The sequence below is a fragment of the Cryptomeria japonica genome, chromosome 10, assembly GCF_030272615.1.
Source record: "Cryptomeria japonica chromosome 10, Sugi_1.0, whole genome shotgun sequence".
In the NCBI taxonomy this organism is placed as follows: Eukaryota; Viridiplantae; Streptophyta; class Pinopsida; order Cupressales; family Cupressaceae; genus Cryptomeria; species Cryptomeria japonica.
The window spans coordinates 826,282,995-826,298,410 of record NC_081414.1 but is presented as its reverse complement, the minus strand read 5'-3'; positions in this window follow the sequence as shown (position 1 = coordinate 826,298,410).

Sequence of the window (15,416 nt, the reverse complement as noted above, 5' to 3'; positions counted from 1 at the left end):
CATGAAGCAATTTTCTCCTAATATTCTTAATTGTCCTTTGAAAATGTGTCAAAGGTTTGTATGAGGAGATGCCAATATTTACCAGTGTGGATGATGTCGGTTCATTCTTCTTTATCTTCTTTGTTTGTCTTGCCTTCTTTAGCTTTTCATCAGACTCAGTTTCTTCAGAGTCTGATTCATTTGTCTTAGTCTTCCTTTTTCTTTCAAAGACTTTTGCCAATGTTACCTCCAGTTTCTTCTTTGCAAGTGACCGCTTGGTCACTCTTGGAGTTGTAGTGGTAGCTTGTGCCGATGCTATAGGCACTACCTTGGCTTTCTTTGCTACCAATTCTTTTCCTTTCTTAATAGATGGTTCTTCAGCCAGTGCAATCCTCTCCAAGTAGGTTCTAGTCCTTTAGCCTTTGGATCAAGAGGCGAAGCAATAAGGGTTGATGCATACCCTTCCAACATGTCATACATAACCTCATAGCCCATTGGCTACACTTCCTCCATTCTAGACTCAATAGCCTCCATTAAGCATTTGTCCACCTGAATGCTAAAACAGATGTCATCTTTGTATTTCTTAACGATATCCCCTAAGATCCTTACCCTTTGACTCATCTTCCTTCTGAACTCATCAAAATATTTGTTTAGGGTAACCAGTTCCAATGGCTTGTATGCTTTCCTTGATCTGCTTAGTTACCGGTTGGTCAGGAGACCACTGGACATCTCCTACTCCAGGAAAGTAGCCTTGGAAATAGAAGAAAACCCCTATCAATAGTTGCCCAAACTTAAATTTTAGTGCATTATCCCATTTAATCGACTTCAAATTAGACAGGAGTTGCCTTTGCATACCGGTGCATAAGTCAAAAGATGCATCCTCTTTAATCATCCAATAAGCGGCATTTACCGTTGTAGCAGATATAGAATTAATCCTGCTGGCTGAGAATGTTCTATAGCCTATCACCATGCAGGCATATTTCACTAGATCATCCTTGATAGAATTAACTGTCATACCTCATGAATCACTTGTTGAACCAGTGAGCTTGGCCATTTCCATTTTGCTTACCATTCTTAGGGCTGGCACTTCCCCTATGCTGCAAAAACTGGTGACTGCATGAATTGCCTAAGGTGTAATATCATGTGTCCTCTCCAGGTACATCTTGTCACCGTGGACTCTGCTCAAAATGATCCTAATGTGATCCTCCATAAAATCTTCTAGAAAATATACTGCATTATGGAGTTTCTTCTTCTCTAAAATACTAAACTCTGGTTTGATCTTTTTGTCCTTGCTGCAAAATAGACCTAACTGGGTGTGAATAGCTAAAGACCCTAGGTCTTCTATTTTGCAATCAATATAATCAGAAATTCCCTCTTCAACTATGACTCCAGCCAGTACTTGAGATAAGGCATTATATTTGGACTTCCTTTGAATAAAACTTTCCGACTCAATTGATGTACTCAAACTAGTATGAGATGCGGAAGCCATTGTAGAGTATTTCAAGAACATGAAAAAAACCTTTCAAACACAAATTTAGGGCTTCCTGATTTTGCTTCACTCCACTCTCCATCGGTTGCCAAATCACCGCTTTGTGTTCTCCACTACCACTTGCAAACTGGATTTGAATCTCTTTCAAGGTTTATCAATTTCTTGAAATCTTAGCTCAAATTGCCTTTTCTTCGCTCTGCACTTGAAAACTTTTCTTCACTCGAAAACAAATAGTGAGAAATGATTTGAAATAGGCTTTTATACATGTCTCTCACCTACCACCATTAATGCTCCTCTATTAGGGCGTAAACCCTAATTTTCCTATTTACCATTTCCGGTCTTCTGCCAAGCGACAGGTATCGCATATCAGTTAAGGTCTTTTATTGGTGTAAACTGGGGGTTTGAAAGCATTTCACCATTTGCTCCCCCTAAGCTTCTTTGGAGCTTAGTTTGTCGGTTCTGATATTTCCACACTAGGTGCAAAAACTAGTTCCTCTTCCAACATTGTTGGTTTCTTCCTCCAGGTTTTGTTCATGTCCGTTTGAACTATTTCAACATCAATTTCTCCTTCCTGAGTGACCAGTATATCATCAGATATACTTTTTCTACTTCTGCAGAATCTTGCAATGTGACCCGGTTTGTTGCAGTGATAGCAAACTAATCTAGGTGCTCTCCAAGGTCCATTGTACATGCTTCCATTCTTCCTTCTGCATGTTGCAGCAGTGTGACCATGACCATGACAGATCATACAATTTTCTCTCCATCCGGTTGTCGCTTGATAGCCACCGCTTCTCGACTAATGATTGAAGACATTAAATAAGTTGTGGTTCCGGTTCACAAAAGGTTCAGGACCAGTTCCTTGGGTCCTTAGAGGATATCTTCTAGTGTTATCCATCATAGACCTGCATTCAAATGCTCTATGCCCAAACTTGCTGCATGCATAACAATGACCATTGAACTTATTGGATCTAGGTACATTGTTAATAAAGTAAGGAAAATTATTGTAGGCTTTTCTCCTACATGCATTGGCAATGTGTCCTTCTTTAAGACAGTTAAAGCAAACAGGTTTGAATCTTTGCTTACCTTTTCCTTTGAGTGTCGGTTGCTTCTTTGATGCTTTAGCATTTGTTCCTGAGGATTCTCCTTCCTCATGTCTAGAGAAACCAAGACCACTGGTATTCTTTTCCGGTCTAGATGACTCAAGCTTTTTCTCTAGCTTGACAGTACTTTTGCTAAACTTAGCAAGTATTTCTTTGACTCAAAGAGTTCTTTGGAAATAGCAGTATTTGTCTCCATTAGACTTGCATTTTCAGAGATGGCTATGTTTAGTTCACCTTGCATGTCTTCCTTTTCCATCCTGCTTTCATGAAGGTGAGCAGTCAGTGCACTAATCTTGTGTTTCAACTTGGAGATCTCATGATCTCTATCCTTTATCCGATCTTCAACTTTCCTACAATTCTCAAGCTCTTGACTAAATCGGATAGTTAGTCCTTCTAACTCCTTTCTTAGATTGGAGTTTGAATCATTTAGTTTATTTACTTCTGCAATCATGGCTTCCATGTTAGCTTCATCTTCAGAACTACTTTCAGATAGCTCCATCAGCTTCTCTACATGTTCTCTCATTTTTGCTTGAGATGCCTTGTATTTGACCATAAGATCATCATAGGCTTGCTCAAACTGAGTGAGCCGTTGAGTAAGTTCCCTCAAGGTGTATTCCCCCATATCTCTTTCCAAGTGGTTAAACTTATAGAATGATAGGCTCTGATACCAATTGATGAATACTAAGAGGGGGGGTGAATTAGTATGCCAAAAATCTCTGTACTTAAACACTTAAATAGTCTAAAGATAAACCAGTAAAATAGTTTGACAGACATACCAGTTATCACACATGCAAACCAAAATGCGAACAAAGCATTCACCCATAAAAGCAATACAACCATAACACAAGATATTTGATGTGGAAACCCAAATGGGAAAAAACCACGGTGAGATGGAACTCACAAGTCACTATCTGCAGAATAGAAACCAGATTGGTTAAGGTCTTACAATGTTCTTCACCAGAATAGATCCTGTTAGGAATCTCAATCTCTGTGAGGAGATAAGTCTGATTAAAGACTACCTTGTAAGAGGATTTTAGATTCACAGTAGTGAACCACCTTGTTAGAGGATTTTACAAAGGCTTTGAGGCCTACTCGGTTAAGGGCTACAAACTTGTCAAAGATGTGAGTAATCAACAAGTGTTTGATCTATCTAATAGCACAAACTGCTTGGTTAGATCCAGTATTGCCCACAGTTAATGCATTCCGGCATTACTTCAGTCTTCTCTATCTCTCTCTCAGTTACAACTTGATCTTCTTAGATAAGATCATTCTTACAACAACTCAACATCCACCTTAAACCATAGCACAACATTAACCCTTTCAACAACAACTTAAAACCCTAGACATGATGTCCTTTTAAAGGAATCTGATTTTATGTCGGTCTAATAGGATTACATTACAATTTCCTAGGTTCAATGAATCTAGACATACTCAGTAACACGACACAAAAAAGCACCATCAATGTGTTGGCATCATTAAACAATCGGTGGATTGGTAACTCATCACAAAATGCCGGTTGGTAACTCATCACAAAGTATTATTGGTTCATGCAAAATACCGGTTGCCGGTTTGACAAAAATGAAGACTGGTAAGAATGTGTTGTGTCGCTTTGCTCCCTTGAACCGCTTGAGATCTACGAGCCACTTGAGGTCGATATGCCGCTTCAGACCAGGAAACACATTCTACAAAATCACCAATAGTCTAAAGACTAGAATACAACATTCCGGTTGGAACAAATACCGGTTGAGCTCTAGCTCATACATATAAAGGGGATCTCAATACAAGTGTGTGTCCATCAATGACAATCACAACATAAATAAACAAAAATGCCAACACCAACCTACTCCTAGCATCATCCCCTACATCAGACTAGACTACATATCATGGTGTGATAGTAACAGGGTCAACAGGAAGAGTCTCAACATTCATGACAGAGTAGTCATAATATAATGTCAAAAAGTAGTTGTTATAAATAGAGCTTCTGTCAAAGTTATTAGAGTCATAAGATGAATTTTCTAACCCATCTTCAAGGGATTTAGTAAAAGTATGTATACTATCAATACCTACATCTTTGATGCTGCAAGTTCCTTCATGATTTCGTTCATTGATCACTTGTATTTGACATACCTGTTGACATAACATTGATGGTTCTGTTAGTCCCTGTCATCTTTTCCATTCAACTTCCTCTGGACTAATGACTGGTCCTACTTTTTTAGCTTCTAATTCTTCTTTTGTATTTCCATATCTGATTTGTTCGATCTCATTAGAGGGAGAATTTGCTTGTGCTCTTCCTTCTTTCAGCTATTGTTCATAGGCTTCTTGTCTTTTTAGTCCGATTTCCTCTATTTCCTTTTGCAACTTTAAGAAAATTTCCTCTTGTGCTTCACCTATGATATCACTAGATTCTCAGGGAGTTTCTGTAGTAGGTTTATTTGAGAGATGATCTAGACACCATTCATACTTATTCGAGTTAGTTTCTAAATCATCTACTTGTTGTCTACCTGTATATACGACTGGAATGTTCATTGGTGCAAACAATTCTTTAATTCTTTCTACTTCTTCTCTCATATCCTCTAGGACTTCTACTCCTTGTAGTGTTATTGTTGATACAATTGGGACTTGCATACCATCTGCTTCTTCTCTCCTAATTGCTGATTCTTCTTGTTCATTTTCATACTCTTCCCGAGTTTGTTGAGTGTTGATTTCCTGTAATGTTGAAGGTAGTATCTTTTTCCTCCACTTAGGTTGATGGTGAGAAGTATGTTTCTGATCTAATGACTTTCTTGGATTGTATCCAAGTCCAACTTTATCATTTGCAGACTTAGTTTGTAGTTGAATAGGTTCAACAATACCTTCTTGGTGCTTTCCCAGAGGACCGGTACCTGAATATCCCATGTGTTGAATCATATTATAGCCTAGACCATATTGTGTCGGGGAAATTTCATAATGTCATATTTCTTTGTTTGTACTATCTTCTTTGAAAAGCCATTTGAGAACAACATCCTCTTCTATTTCATCTATAAGGGAAGTAGAGGACTATATAAAGAGACCATCATAAATGACATTTGGAGTTGAAGTTTATGGATTCATAACCTTTGATGGTTTTCCTGACTGTCTTGGTGATGGAGGAAGAGACATTAGTGAGAGTATAGGTTATATTTTGTATCCATCCATGCTAGTATTGGTGATTTTCAATTTCTCCTTTAAATCCTTTAGCAAAGTTTATGAACTTTCAGCTATAGAGGCTACTTTATTATGAGGAACAAAAGCATCAACACTCTGCACTAATGCATTACAGGTATAGCTTGTATCAGTAGGAATACTGACTTCAACTCTATTGTAAGGAAATTTCATGCACTGATGATATGTAGATGGTACTGCTTTGATTTCATGAATCCATGGCCTACCCAGTAAGATATTGTATGAAAGAGGAAGGTCGAGCACCTGAAAGATAACATCTCTTTCCATAGGTCCTACCTTGATTGGTAAGAGTATGAGACCTTTAGAGGTTCTTTCTTCTTCATCATAAGCTTTGATCGTTATTTTCTTTGTTGGATCAATGACATTTTCAGAAAATCCCAGCTATGTAAGTAGATTGTAGGTACAAATATTCAACCCAATGCCTCCATCTATCAAAACACGTTTAACTTGGTGTTTATGGATCATAGATTCGATGTGTAATGGCTGGTTATGCGAGTGATTTAGTGAGTTATCATCTTCTTCAGAGAAAGTGAGGTAATGAGGCGAAGTCAGGTGACCCACCATAGATTGAAACCGATCTACATCTAAATCTTTAGAGACATTAGTAATGAGCAAAGCTTTGTCTAGGATCTCTCTATGAGAAGAAGAGATCTTAAGTAGTTCTATAATGCAGATTTGAGAATTAGTTATTTTCAATTGTTCGACGATGGTATAACCAAGAGAGGATGATGAAGCCAGTTGCTTAGATTTAGCTATGATTGTATCTATTTGTCTATTTAAAGAAGTTGGTATATTTGATGTTGTTTGAGCAAAGGTTGAGGAACTAGCTCCTTGGAGAGTAACCTTCTTTTGAGCATGGGTCACAACATTGGAATTTTGTGCTTGATTTTATTTCTTTTATTATGATCACATTGCAATATTCAGGTTGGGAAGATTCAATCATGTTGATCACATTGTCATTGTTAGTGTAGGTGTAATTGACTTTAGCACCTCCCTTGGATTTTGAGGAATCACCTTGTTCATAAGCAGGTAAGGGATCTTTAAAATCCTTATGATCAACATTAGTTGTGTGATATCCAACAATGATATTCTAATGTCGATGAGATATTGAATTTCATGTCTAAGCTTCATGCAGTTGTTTGTGGTATGACCCTTGTTTCGATGGTATTCATAGTATTTGTTTTCTCTCCACCATTTGGGATTAACTTCTGGATCGTATGGTCTAGAATTGTCTGGCAATGTTATTAGGCCATGTGCCAATAAAGTTTTAAAAGTTAATTCATATGATTCATCTAGAGTAAAATCACATTTAGGCTTTGAAAGCCAAGGTTTCTCTTTAAACCATTCTTTTGATTTTTTTGGAGGATTTTCTGCTATAGTTTCCGCCGCTTTGAGTGCTTGTGTGTCACTAGCCAAGTTAAATATGTTGGTATTTTGGTATGGTTTTGTAATTGATGTCAACACCTATCAACACTTATCAACTCTGGCACTTTGAAGGATTGGCAATGTTCATTGGCAAGCAAGTGACTTATGCACAGTCACCAGTATCAAGTACACCGGCAGGATATATTATTCATCGACACTTGGAATGATATGGAAAACACTTGGTTATGTCAAAGACATTTTTTGGACACTTTGTCTTGGAGATTTGTTCATTGGTATATTCATGTTTGCATATTTGTTGTTACCGGCAAATAGGTCCAGGTTATGCACCGATAGGCTTATCTTTTCCAGATCAGCACGTCATGCTTTGGAAATGATTTATTGTTGTTATAAATGCACTAAGCCGACATGTTAAATCAGTTATTTCATCAGTTATTGATTTACTTGTAAAATATTTTTATTGCAATATCTCTTAGAGATGACCTACTCAAATTGGTCTTAGGTTATGGTATATATGTAAGATCCTATTTGTAAGATCGATAGGTGATTAGGGAGAAGAATTATAAGAAGGTATATGTGAGAATAAGCAAAGCTATACACACAGACATCATTTAAGGTGAAGCAAGGTTTTTATGAAGGCATATCAGAACTGAGACGGTACTAAATCTAGCATAGAAAGCTACTATTTTGAGCAGTACATTATTATTGGATTCAACCATCCAATTGTAGTTAGTGTGACTCCTATTTGTGTTTGAGCAGTGAGCTCTAGGCATTTGGCCTTTCTGCATGTGCAAACCCCATTTGAATACACATACTATCTACAGTAGTATCATCTGATTGTGGGTAAGGTTTTCCACCGTGGTTTTTCCCCTTATAGGATATCCACATCCAAATATTAGTGTTATGAGTTATGGATGTTATTGTCTTTCTATTTCATGCATTAATCTTTACCGGTACTGTAATTAACTGATAAACTGTCTATCGGCATAAAGTTTGGTTTACCAGCTTTAAGCATTAAGGTTGGTTAAGTTTTTTTTGGTTTGAATTTATCTGACAACCAATTCACCTCCCCCCCCCCCCAGCTATCTCCGGGACCTAACAATTGGTATTAGAGCTTAGTACTCTTTTTGTAGAAGTTTAACAGCTTGAGGAGATCCAATATCTTCTCACTATTTTAGGAAGGATAGTCCTAAACTTGATGGAACCAACTATGGCATATGGAAGATCAAAATGGAGACACATTTGAATTGCATTGGAAAGGACATCTGGGATGCTACAAAGAGTGGCTACATTGCTCCTACTCAAAATCAACCTAATCCACCTAACTTGGCTAAAGATGAAGAAAATGATTGTAAGGCAAGAGAAGCACTTTTGAGCGCATTATCAAATCAACAAATAATGGGATTATCTAATAGATCAACTGCTAAAGCTATTTGGGATCATTTGGAAACATTGCATGAAAGAGATTTCATAGTCAAAACTGAAAAACTTGAAAGCTTACGGGCCAGGTATGAAAATCTGAAAATGGAAAAAGATGAAAGGATTTCTGCTTTTATGGAAAGAGTGAATGAAATTGTTTTGGGTATTAAATATTGTGGAGGAACCTTAAGTGAAGATGAAATTGTTTCAAAAGTTTAAAGAGGATTTCCACCAGCATATAAAATAAAAGTTACTGCTATAAATGAGTTGAGAACAATGCCTAATACATTAGTATCTAGGGATACATTGATTGGAAAAAATTTAGCTTTTGAAATTGAGGAATTTGGTCCTGTTGCTACTATAAAGACAGACTTATCTTTTAAGGCATCAACATCATTCACACCATCTTTTGACAAATCTGATTGGAAATCCTTTTATGCAAGAGAACTTGAAGAAAGCAGGAGAGAAAATGAAAAACTTGAAGCACTATTTGCAAGGAAAATGCCTAAAGGTCAAGTTGGAAGCAAGTATGAAGGTAAAGCTCCCTTTAAATGTTTTAACTATAATAAGATTGGTCATATGGCTTCGAGATGCCCTGATAGACATGCTAGACTAAGAGAAGAAGCTAGAAGAACATACAAACCTAACCCTGAATATCAGAGATACATATTTAAGAAGAATAAAGATAAATCTTGTTATCTTGCTGATGAAGGAGTCACTAATGATTCTGATGAAGATCTGACAGACAATGGATGGGTTTTTGTTGCTATAACATACGATCAACCCACACCTACTGTTCAACTGGTAGAGCAAGCCCTGGCAGATAAAGTTGAAGTTAAGGATGAATTGATCATTGATTCGGGATGTTCACATCATATGACTGGTGATAAAGGTAAATTCTTGAACTTTCAGGAATATAATGGAGGTTTGGTAATTTTTGGAGATGATAAAGCTTTTTTGATCAAAGGAAAAGTCACTATATCTCTTGATGGTAAGCATAATACTGACAATGTTTACTATGTAGAAGGTTTAAAGCATAATATTTCAAGTGTTAGTCAATTAGTTGAGAAAGGATTTCAGTTACAATTCAAGAATGATAAATGCAAAATTATGAACAGAACTGGTTTGGAAATTACAACCGGTAATCAAACTAGAGGTAACATCTTTCATTTGAATAATAGTGAAAAGACATGTTTGATTACACATATTGATGAAAGTTGGCTATGGCATAAAAGACTCTGTCATGTAAATTTTGATTGCATGGTAAAACTCAGTACTATTAAGGTAGTTAGAGATTTACCTAAGATTGTTAAACCTCGCAATTCGATATGTAAGGAATGTCAATTTGGAAAACAAGTTAGAGCATCTTTTAAAAGTATTCCAGAAAAATCCAATAATGCTCTTGACTTAATTCACACTGATTTATGTGGTCCAGCTAGAACTAAAAGTTTACAAGGTGATAGATATTTCATGTTAATCATTGATGACTATTCTAGAATGTGTTGGGTTACTTTTCTCAAAGAAAAATCAGAAGCACTTGGGAAGTTCAAACTATTCAAAGCAATGGTAGAGAACAAAACCGGTAAGAAAATCAAATGTCTAAGATCAGATCAAGGAGGTGAATTTATATCTAAGGAATTTAATGCATTCTGTGAAGCGAATAGAATCAAAAGACACTTATCAACACCTCGGACACCACAACAGAATGAAGTTGTAGAAAGGAAAAACAAAACTGTCTTGGATATAGCTAGAAGTATGTTATTTGAAGAAAATCTACCACATGTATATTGGAGAGAGGTAGTAAGCACAACAATCTATACATTCAACAAAGTTCACATCAAAGGTGAAACAAGTAAGACCCCTCATGAAATATGGTTTGGTATTACTCCTACTCTTAAATATTTCAGAAGATTTGGAAGTAAATGTTATATTAGAAGAGATGAGTATATTGGCAAATTTGATCCTAGAAGTGATGAAGGAATATTTCTTGGTTATTCATCTAAAAGCAAGGATTATAGATGTTTTAACAAAGATTACAGAAAATTGTTGAAAGCACAAATGTGAATATTGATGAACAATTTAGAGGAACTTCAAGGTACATAGACTCTGAACTGGCAATAGAAATACTAACAAATGAACCTACATTGAATCCACCGGTATAGAATAAAGATCCAGTTACACTGGTATCATCTGAAAATTCCATTGAAACTGAGGAACAGAAGCAAACAAAGACACCCCGATATGTAAGAATGAATCACTCTGAAGATCAGATAATTGGAAACAAGTATAAAGGAATTATGACAAGAGGAAGACTGACAAATGAAGAGGTATGTTTCATTTCTCAAATTGAACCATCATCAATTAATGAGGCATGTGAAGATAAACATTGGATTAAAGCTATGGAAGAAGAACTAGAACAAATTGAGAAGAATAACACATGGACATTAGTTCCCCGGCCTAAAGACAAAAATGTGATTGGAACAAAATAGGTATTCAGAAACAAACTTAATGAAGATGGGAAGGTAATCATAAATAAAGAAAGACTAGTGTGTAAGGGATATTCACAGAAAGAAGGAATTGATTATAATGAAACCTTTGCACCAGTAGCTAGAATTGAGGCAGTCAGATTATTCTTGGCTTTTGCAGCACACAAGAACTACAAAGTATATCAAATGGATATTAAATGTACAATTCTGAATGGAGATCTTGAAGAAGAAGTTTACATTGAGCAACCTGATGGATTTTCTTTGATAGATAACAAAGATATGGTTTGCAGGCTAAGGAAAGCTTTGTATGGGTTGAAGCAAGCTCCAAGAGCTTGGTATGCTAGATTGGATAAATATCTTTTGAAAATTGTTTTTTCTAAAGGTAATGCTCATAGCAACTTATACTATAAAGTGACTAATGATGACATCTTGGTTATAGAAGTTTTTGTTGATGATATAATCTTTGGAGGAGAAGATGGATTATGTAAAGACTTTTCTATTGAAATGCAACAAGAATTTGAAATGTCTATGATTGGAGAAATAAAATTATTTTTTAGGATTACAGATTTCACAGACTGATAAAAGGTATATTCTTGAGTCAATCCAAGTACTTGAAGGAGTTACTAAAGAAATTTGGGATGGAGAACTCTAAACTGGTAAGCACACCTATGACTACAAATGACAAATTATCACTAAGGAATGAATCTACACCTGTTAATCAGACTAGGTACAAATCTATGATAGGAGGCCTACTGTATTTGACACAAACAAGACTTGATATTATGAATGCAATATGTATTGTTTCAAGATTTCAGAGTAATCCTAGAGAAAATCATGAATCAGTAGTAAAAAGGATTTTCTGGTACTTACAAGGCACTACAAATCTTGGTTTATGGTATCCTAGAGATGAAAACTTTGAATTATGTGCATACACAGATGCAAATTGGGCAGGAGATGTGGATGACAGAAAAAGCACTACCGGCAGAGCATTTTTTCTTGGAAGCAGATTAATTTCTTGGTTGAGTAAGAAACAAAGTTGCACATCTTTATCAACATCAGAATCAAAATATGTTGAAGCAACAACTAACTGTACACAGGTTAAGCAAATGTTGAAGGACATAAAGGTAAAATGCAAGGAACCTATAACTATCTATTGTGATAACACTGCAACAATTGATATATCTAAGAATTCGGTACTACATTCTAAAACTAAACATGTTTCTATCAAATTGAACTTTCTGAAAGAGAATGTTGACGCAAAAGAAGTAAAACTAGTTTATGTGAATACTAAAGAGCAGATTGCAGATATTTTCACTAAGCCTTTGCCTAAGGAGACTTTTGAATATCTCAGAGACCAGCTTGAGGTCATACCCCCACCAGTAGAGACTTAGACAGTTGATGTTTGTCATCAACCGACAAAACTAACAGAGAAATCTTTTATTTCAGCTTTGATGAGGAGAGCTACTTCTCAGGAGGAGTAGTTGGTATACTAAATTGGTTGGTATTTTGTATTTGAACTTGGTTTTGTATTGCTTTGGCATTTGATGTCAAAGGGGGAGAGATATCTATGAAAAAACACATTATCTTTTGGGGAGAGATTATTCATTGGGGGAGATATTGTTATTTTGAAATGATTGATTACTCTCTATATCTGAATTTTGATTTCTGGTTATGATCTCTTTTGGGAGATTATTGGTTTTTGGTATTTGGCATTTCTATTTTGGCACTTTGATGGTTTTTCCATCTTGTGTTTCCATCAATGCCAAAGGGGGAGATTGTTGGTATTTTGGTATGGTTTTTTCATTGATTTCAACACCTATCAACACTTATCAACTCTATCACTTTGAAGGATTGGCAATGTTCACCGACAAACAAGTGACTTATGCACAGTCACCGGTATTTGGTACACCGACAGGATATATTGTTCACCAGAACTTGGAATGATATTTAAAACACCTGGTTATGTTGAAGACATCATTTGGACACTTCGTCTTGGAGATTTGTTCACTGGTATATTCGTGTTTGCATATTTGTTGTTACTGGCAAATAGGTCTAGGTTATGCATTGACAAACTTATCTTTTCTAGATTAGCATGACATGCTTTGGAAATGATTTATTGTTGTTGTAAATGCAAAGACAACATATTAAATTGGTTATTGCTTCAGTTATTGATTTACTTGTAAAATGTTTTTATTCTAATATCTCTTAGAGCTGACCTACTAAAATTGGTCTTAGGTTATGGTATATATGTAAGATCTTATTTGTAAGATCGATAAGCGATTAGGGAGACGAATTATAAGAAGGTATATATGAGAATAAGCAGAGCTATACATGCAGACATCATTTAAGGTGAAGCAAGGTTTTTATGAAGGCATAGGGTGGCTGCAAGAAATTGAGTCCCACTTTTGGGCAAAAAGTGGAAGTGTTTTCTTTGTTTTCAAATTTTCCGTCAATTGATGTCAAAATTTGATGCACTTAGAGATTGAATCTCGAAAACCTTCAGTAATAGAAAATGTAGTGCTCAGAGTCTACTTTTCAAATATGTAATTTATTTTAATACCCACATGCTAGAAATCCCTTTTTATTAGGCATGTTTAAAAACCAGTTTTTCAAAATGCTTGTTTCAGGACCATACCACACGTGTACAACCACCCTTTTTTAATGCAAATAAATGAATTTTTGAAAATCCATTAGGAAATGATACCTAAGACACCAAATATTGATGAGAATGTTTTTGCTTATTTTTTTATTGAATATTTTTTTTTAATTAATTTTTAACTGACAATAAAGTATATTTTCAAAACATCAGGTGTACGACCACCATAATTTGATGAAAATATCATATTTTTCAATTTTTTTTTTAATATTCAAAAGAATTATATGTAGATTGATGTCATATAATTTATTTTTCTAAAATCCTAAAAACAAAAAAGTTATTAAAGTTTTAGTGAACCTTGGTATTTTAGGTTTAGGTTCCACTTTTGATTAATAAATAATACAAAAATAGTAAAAGTAATCTTATCACTATGAAATTTACATTTATGAAATCAAGACGCTGAAAACTCTAATGGGTTTTTGTTTCGTCAAAAAATTCAATTAGAAAGGCCCTCAAAAAATTAGACCAAGGTAGAAATCTGATGTCGTTTTACCTTGGTCATTTTTTTGGAGGTCCAAGCATAGAATTGTTCCCACCAAGCCTATCCCAAAGCAAAAAACAAAGCTAAGGGTTGTTTCCTGCCCCTAATTTTAACAAATGGCTGCCTGTTTTTTAAATTCAAAAAACAAGCGCCCGTTTCGCTTTGTACCGTTGAAAGGGAAACAGGCGTTTGTTTCATTCAATAATGGACGCCCATTTCTAAAAAGATTTGTTGGGCCAGAATATGTCCCACAAGCACAAATCCCAATGATTTAATGATTTTTCAATCATTGCCTGACAGGTACGATCTGCAAAGAGAATGTTTTGATTAATCATTCTCTTTTTTTGTCTTTTTGTTGATTTGGTAAGGAGATCGATTCGAATTCAAATTTTGGTGTAGCCATGGGATCAAATCAACACAAGAAGAGGAAAAGGAAGGTTCTGACAACTAAGAAGATTACAACAAATAGGGAGGAGGCAATGCGTCAACGAGAGAGAAGATCAAGAACGAGAGAAGGAGCTTCAAGTTCCACAATCATTTTAGAAGAGGAGAACATCAATGAGACTATAAATGCTGACAAAGGAAACACAATAGAACCATTTAATTCAGGTGCATCTTCTAATCCATTATTGGATACATGTATATCTTCACAGCCCTATATTTTTTTCTCATGAAGAAATTGGTGATTTAGTAGAAGCAGGTTACTTATTAAATGAAATTCTAATTGAAAATCAAACCCCAAATGAAATTAGAACTCAAGTTGAAATTGAAATTGAAATCCAAATTGAAACACCAAATGAAACTAGATCTCAACTTGAAACTGAAATTGAAACCGAATTTGAAACTCCAAATGAAATTGAAAATCCACCTGCAACTAAAACCAATAATGTGTATGTAGACATGGAAACACCAATTGAAAATGAAACATGTTTGAATGATAATCAAATGAATAAATTTTTTGAAATTAAAAGTGATGTACTAGACAACCTTCTTGGCTTGGTTTCATGGAGACAGATTAGGACACATGCAAATAGATTGTTTAGACATTCTTTTTTATAATAAGAAATTAGGGTTTCAATGTCAATTAATGGTACAACTAATTAAAATGACTAAAATGCAAAAAGTGATGAAGAAGTTAGGCTTTTTTGTCAAACCCAAGAAGAAGGACGAGTCTTTAAAACAAGTTGTATCGACTGTTGCTATTGCCTTTGATACAATTGGA